Here is a 7,579-nt window from a genome sequence, read left to right as displayed (position 1 = left end):
TTGTTATTTTCTGTACCTTGGTCAGTTGTGAGTCTCTGCCATCTGTGCCAAAAGAAGCTTCTTTTATGAAAGTTGAGAAATGCTCTAATCTATGGGTATAATGAAGGTGATTAGGAGTTGGTTTAATATGCTGTCCACGTAGCAGAATAGCAGTAGTAGGATCTCCCCTAGGTTATATGACTTATCTAGCCACAGGGACTTGGCTCTGATAATGGTGCCAGATATGGGTTCCATCTAGTGGAGCAGGCCTTAAATTCAGAATCAGAAAGTGTTTGCTTACACCCGTAACATTCATGCCATTATTGCACCAGTGTTTCACTTTCATTAACTCAGCAAACATTTAAACACTCACAAGTGTTAGTTTAAGTAATGGTGATGAAAAAAGAAAAACAACAATAAAATAATACAATAAGTCTTCTGAAGAGCTGCTAGTCCAGTTGGGAGGGAACAACTGTGATACAAGGAGAGGTGATCCTTGTGGATGCATAGGAAGGCTATCTGAGTCTAGTGGGACATGATCTAGAACATTTGGGGACAACAGGTATTAGAAAAGTGGGAAAATAAGCAGAGTTAGGTAGGTCAATAAAGGAGTCAACAAAATACGCTTTTTTGGAGACAGACAAAGGTACAAATATCTGAAATGGGGTGAGTGGTTCAAGAGCCTTCTGCAGTTACTTCACAACTTAAGAAAAGGAAAACATGAGAAGGGTAAGAGTTGGGAAGCAGGAGAAGCCAGCAGAAGCAGGCTAAGATGGTTATGCTTTAAAGTTATGGGGACTATGCCATTTCGAAGACTGCTGCTTGAAGGATCACATCTTATAGTGAATGACATTTTTAAAAAGTGTAATTGACAGTCTAGGGTGGTGTTGACTTCACAGTGAGCTAAACCTAGGAGCTCTCTACAGTGTCCTGGGGCTTGCTTTCCCACGTGCTGGGTCCAATCTCAGGTTTCAAAAATGCCATAGAAAAGCATGAAAAGGTTTTCCAGTCCTTAGTCTCACTCCCTCTGCCCCCACCAGGTCCAGAGAAAGAGAAGCTTCTCTACAGGTATTAGAGGCGGGTCATTCAGTCACCCACTCATTCTTAAACCAGTGAACCCCTACCTCCGCCCTGAGGAAAATTTCCCATGAGACACGTGTCAAATTCTCAAAACTTAAGAATCTTGCAAGTAATATGAGTATACCTTTTATTCGCAACCATTTACACTTTACTGAAAGCAATGTCAGTTAATGTGCTTTTAAAGGGAGGCTTTACTTGGGTCTACCATAGTTAAGTTACCATGGCCAAATGATGTTAAGTGAGGGGAGAGGGCAGTGTACTGTAAACCAGGTGCAATTTCATTATATTAGTAGAATCCAGTGGGCTGAGGTTAAAGGTCGACTTCCCATATGCTGCAGTTAGGGAGAAAGTATGATTTCAGAAAATTGAACTTCAGTTCCCATCTCATTGTTTACTTTTCTTGAGTCTTTGAGCCAGACTTGAACATTTAATGTCTTATTTTTTTTCCTTACTTGTAAAATGTGTATAATTACCCATAGTCTGCATATACTACCAGATTATTCATTCAACTTCGTTAGAAAATGTTATACGATTTCAAAAAGAAAATAAATCAAGGTAATATTACATTATTATGTTATTAGTCTGTGCTGATAAATAGGTAAAAGTAATTCATTTTCCACAATCTGCTTTTAAGTGAAGATTCTAAGAATACAGCTTAACAAAAGGAATTGATGACTCTTGTTTTTATTGACAACAGATGTTCAAAGAACTCCTTAAAGGATACCAAGTACTTTTTGGGTTTTCATGTCACCAGAAGATAGAATTCAAGTGTGCATGGGCTGGCAGGATGACTGAGCCAGCAGAGGCACCTACATGCAGGCGTGACAATCTAAGCTTGATACCTGGATCCCATGAAATTTCAGGAGAGAATCAACCCCCCTGAGATGTTCTCTGACTTCCACATATGTGCTTTGGCATGATGCCTACACTGTCATACACACAGAGACACACATAAGCACACAAATAAATAACTAGAAAAACAAACAATACACAGCAAAATACACATTTATTAAATAAAAAATACACATTTATTGCAGAAAATGGGAAAACACAAAGAACAAATTTAATTGCTCTTAATTTCATTAAATATACATAGCAAGCATTAAGAACTAAATATGTTTTATCACATCTTTCACTTACGTACCTGAGAATACATTATTTTTTTCTTTTGTTTTTCTCTTTGACATTAAATACAAATACACACTCACACTGAAGGTAATGCAGATAATACAGCAGAATATATTTCCACATTAGTCAGGTTTCCTCTGGAACATGAACTCCATGGAGACAGAGACTTTCTTTTGCTCACCGTTACTCAGTAGTATGCTCTTGTAATAAGTGCTTAGTAAATATTTGTTGAAAGACTCATGAATGCCTATAAAAATGACTAAAATTATTTCATATCCAAAAGAATTAAGGTTGTGTCATATATTAAGACAGAAAAGCAAGAAAGGATAGCATATTTTCCTTATACATGTTGTTTTTAAACTAAAACATCAAGAATGGTAATATTATAAGACATTCACACTCAGTTCACGTAAACTTTGGCAAATTTGTTCTTATTTTTAAATGCGTTGAGGCTGGAGAAATGATTCAGAGGTTAAGACTACACACTGCTCTTTAGAGGAGCCAGGTATGAGCCCAATACTCACATAGGTTGGCTCACAACCACCTGTAACTTCAGCTCCAGGGGATCTGATACCTTCTTCTGGCCTCCAAGTGACTGCACTCATGTGCACAAACTCAAACTCAGGCACACACACACACACACACACACACACACACACACACACACAATTTAAAAAATAAAAACAGCTGGAAGTGGTGCTACATTCATTTAATACCAGAACTCTGGAGGCAGATCTGTAAGATTGAGGCCAGCCTTGTCTCTGTAGTGAGTTCTAGGCTAACTGGGGCTATAGGGAGACCCTTTCAAAACAAAACAAAATGAAACAAAATGAAACAAAACAAAGCAAAAAGAAACCCCCCAAATTTAAAATGACTTTGCCCTCTTTGTTATTTTGATGGGCAAAAATGGCATATTGTTTTTATTGCACTATTTTAAGTCAACTGGAGTTGGACACTTTTTTAAAAAATCAACTTACTATATTTAATTATTTATTTATTTATTTGACAGGAGCTCACATAGCTCAGGCTAACTTTGAACTCACAATGTAGCTGAGGATGGCCTTGAGCTCCTGATTCTACTGCCTCTACCTTTGAAATGTTGGAATTATGAGCAAGTACCACTAAGCATGGTTTTATGTGGTGCTTAGAATCGAGCCCAACTACTCTCCTGCGTGTTAGGCAAGCACTCTATCAACTGAGCTATGTCTTCACCCTGGAGTTGAACAGTTCCAGAATGCTGATTCTCATCTATAGCTAGTTGTCTTGTAAACTGATTGTTCAAATAATTTTGGTTGTGTCTGAATTTCAAAATATCTTGATGTCTACTGATTCAGGTATCTATGTTACAGCAATAACAATAAGACTGAGAAATATTCATATTTTTTGTTGAGAAACATAAGCATGTTTTCATAAAGTTGTGTGCAACAAACTGGCAGTTATGCATATTAGACACCAGAATGTCAAAGAACTCTCAGCTGGCATCGGTACCTCCAGAGAGAGCAGTTTCAGAGCCTCTCAGGGCGGATCACACATTATTCTATATTGATTAGTCCCAGCAGAGATGTAAAAATTTTGCTTCCAGACACACATTACAAAATGCACACTTTTTGCCCAGGATTTCTTCCACATGTAGTCTTTGAGGGATGGCATCTTTGTCATTTGGTCCCTTTGGAGTTTAGTTTCCTTCCAATGTGCCTTACCCAGTATTGCATGCTGCCATTCAGGTTTCTTTCATTAAAAAATATTTTTATTGATTCTTTGAGATTTTCATACAATTTATTTCAGTCATATTCAGACCCTCTTCCCTTCCCTCACCTCCACCCCCACTTTAATACCCACCACTGACTTCATGTCCTCTTTCCTTTTTTTTTGAGGGCCAATTGAGACTAATTTGTGTTCCTCAAATGCTCTTGGGTGTGGTCCATCCCCTGGAACTCGGTCAACCTGCCAGGCAACACACCTTGGAAAAAGCTGACTCACTTTCTTCCATCAACTATCAACCTCCAGTATTTCCTTACTGGAGTTGGGGATCTTGCCCACCTCTCCAACTCTGTGATGAGTTTTTGTCTGGTTTGAGCTTGTATAGGTCTTGTGCATGCTGTCACAATAGCTCTGAGTTCATATCTGCCCTGCCCTGATGCCTGGAAAGCACAGTTTCATTGTAGTCATCCACCACCTCTGGATCTGACAATCTTTCTACTCCTTCTTCTGCAATGATCCATGAAGCTTGGGAGGAAAGGGTGTGATATAGGTACCCCATTTAGGGCTGAGCACTCACGGTCTCTTATTCTCTGCTCACTGACTAGTCGTGGGTCTTTGTGTTAATTGCCATATTCTGCAAGGAGAAACTTCTCTTCTTGAGTTGAGACATGCATTAATCTAGGGGTATAATAAGTCAATTAGGAGTCAGTTTAATGCTATGTCCATTTAGCAGAATGATTGCAGTGGATTCTTCACTATGGCCTGTCAACTATCTGGCTCTGATAATAGTGTTAGGTATTGATTCCATCTAGTGAGTCTAATCAGAAGGTATTTGATTACTCCCATAATATTTGTGCCACTTTTGTACCACTGAGCATGTCTTGCCAGGTAAGCCATTCCATTAGTTCACAGGTAAGTGAAGATGATTACTTTCCTCTTCTGGTAGCATGCATTGAACCTCCCAGCACTATGAAAGCTAGCCAGTAGAGATGAAGCTCCAAGATCACAGCCAGCTTGATTTCTCCTTGTTTGTTCTACAACTCACATATATAGTGTCTTCAGCAATAGGGTCTTTCCATCAAGTTCTGGCAGGTAGCCAAGAGCAATGGCAATACCTAGTATAGTTTGAGAGTTTGTGGAAACTGCCTGATCAATAACTCCAAAAGAGGGGCTCCATTCTGGGGATTAGGCTTTTTATTTGTCAGCCTGTGGTATCTGGTAGGGGCATTGTTACTGGGTAGCTCTCCAGTTAAATTCTCTCTCTCTCTCTCTCTCTCCCTCATTCCCTCCTTCCCCCCTCTCTCTAGATGAATATTTTATAATAGGTTTCCTTTTCATTTTTAAAAAGACTTTAGTGTTAGTTACCCCTCCCCATACTCCCTTTTCTGTCCTACCCTCCCATTCCTCCAACTTTCCTGTTGCATTATTTTCCTTCTCTCATTTATATCACTGCATTCTATTACTGCTCCCATGAATCCCACCCCCCATGGCCCTTTACTAGTTTCCTGACCTCTATGGGTTTGAAACACAAATTGAAACTCAAATATCTAAAGATCCACTTATGATAGAGAACATGTGACATTTGTCTTTCTATATCTGGGTTACCTCACTCAGGATGATTTTTTCCAGTTCCATCCATTTACCTGAAAATTTTGTGATTTTGTTTTTCTTAACAGTTGAATAATATCCTATTGTTTAAATGTTCCATATTTTCATTATCCATTTATCAGTTGATGGGCATCAATAATGTGATGTTTAGTTTCAATAAGTTTGTGTACTTTCCCCTTTCTATTGCTGTTGATATCTAGCTTTATTCCTTTGTGGTCAGACAGTACAGGATATTATTTCAATTTTCCTAAATTTGTTAAGACTTGTCTGTGTCCTAATATATGGTAAATGTTGGAGAGTTCCATGGACTATTGTGAGAAGAAAGTGTGTTCTTCAGTGTTTTTGTAGAACATTATCCAGATGTCTGTTAGGTCTATTTGATTTCTATCATTTTACTACAAGCTTCCTCTGTGACTGAATGACCTATCTATTCAGAAAGTGGGGCATTAAAGTCACCCACCATTACTGTGTTGGAGTTAATCTGTGATTTCAGATCTAATAATGTTTGTCTTATGAAATTCAGTGCTCCTGTGTGGGGGGCATAAATGTTTAGGATTATAATATCATCTTGATGGATTTTTTTCCTTTAGTGAGTAGGCAATGTCCTTCCCTATCTCTTCTGACTAGTTTTAGCTTGAAGTCTATTTTGTCAGATATTCAAATAGTTATACCTGCTTGTTTGACTCCAGTTGGTGGTGCTATTTGTAGAAGTTTAGGAGCTGTGGACTTGCTGGAGGAAGCATGTCAGTGGAGGTGGGTTTTGAGTGTTCATAGCCTTGCCCCCACCTCCAATTTGTATACTCTGCTTCCTGTGTGTATTTGATGATGTGAACTCTCAGCTTTCTGCTCCAGCTGCCTCCTCTCTTGCTATACCTCCCCCACCATGATGGACTTGTAGCCCTCTGGAACCATAAGCCCAAATAGACTCTGCCTTCTACAAGTTGCCTTAGCGTTTAATCACAGCAACAGAAAAGTCAGTAATACAACTTCCCTGGGGTATTTACTATGGTGCTTCCCTCTTCTGTGCCTCACTTTCTTCATCTGTCTATTGAGTGGTTGAATCAGTTGGCCTTGAAGACTTAGTTCAGCTCTTAAATGCTATAGAGTATAAGATAATATCAGTCATTAGTCACACACCCCTAGCATGGCATCATTAGGAATGTATGGAACATGTTTATATCCCAGTAGATTTGGATTTCATCTGCTATTGATCATTCACATCCTATAAGACTTAGATCCCTGTTTTCTTTAGGCTCTTTGCACTACCAAATCTGCTGAATTGGTTTTGTTTAATGAGCACTGATAATTAGTGCCAACTCAGAGAAAGGAATCACTTTCTGCATTCTAAACCACTCCAGAGATGTTGCATATACATTTTTTTTCTGGATTGCTATATATCCATTACTTTGCCATGTCCCTTTGGAGGCTGGTAGAGTTGGTGGTGCTGGCCAAATAATTAAATTGAAATTTTAATTCTACTCCTATTTTCCATTCTGAAACCAGTGATTCAACAACCCCCCATTTACTTTCTCAGAAAAAAAAACTAATAACAAGGGACTATAACAGCTACAGATTTTCAGGTATACACGGTAAAGATCAAATGTTAATATGGTTTCACTGTAGAGAAATGAATTCTGGAATAATGAGCTTTATCATTTCTTCACTGTGTGTTCTGAGACAAAGTACCCACAACCCCCCCAACACACATGCACACACACACACACACACACACACACACACATACCCATGCACGAGTTCGCACGCACGTGCACACACACACACACACACACACACGTTTTGCTGAGTTGCTCTTTGGCAGGGAGGGTGTGACTGTAAAATCATAATAAACAGAGTAGCCAACAAAAACTACCTAACCAGGCCCACCTATGCAATGTGACCGGCCAAGGAAAAGCTGTCCACAGCATTTCACCTGGCAGGCTGTCAAGTTTTCAGGCTGAATGAGTCTGCTTTTGTTTCTCACTGAGCCTGGAAGAAAGGGGACTTGTTACTGAGGAAGAGGGAAGAGAAGGAAGGAATGAGTTAAGCCCCAGCATCATTAGTTTTTTTTCCCTTCTTTTCAAAG

Source organism: Nannospalax galili, unplaced genomic scaffold, assembly GCF_000622305.1.
Source record: "Nannospalax galili isolate Female #2095 unplaced genomic scaffold, S.galili_v1.0 scaffold1340, whole genome shotgun sequence".
Lineage (NCBI taxonomy): Eukaryota > Metazoa > Chordata > Mammalia > Rodentia > Spalacidae > Nannospalax > Nannospalax galili.
Note: the sequence above shows the minus strand (reverse complement) of the source record.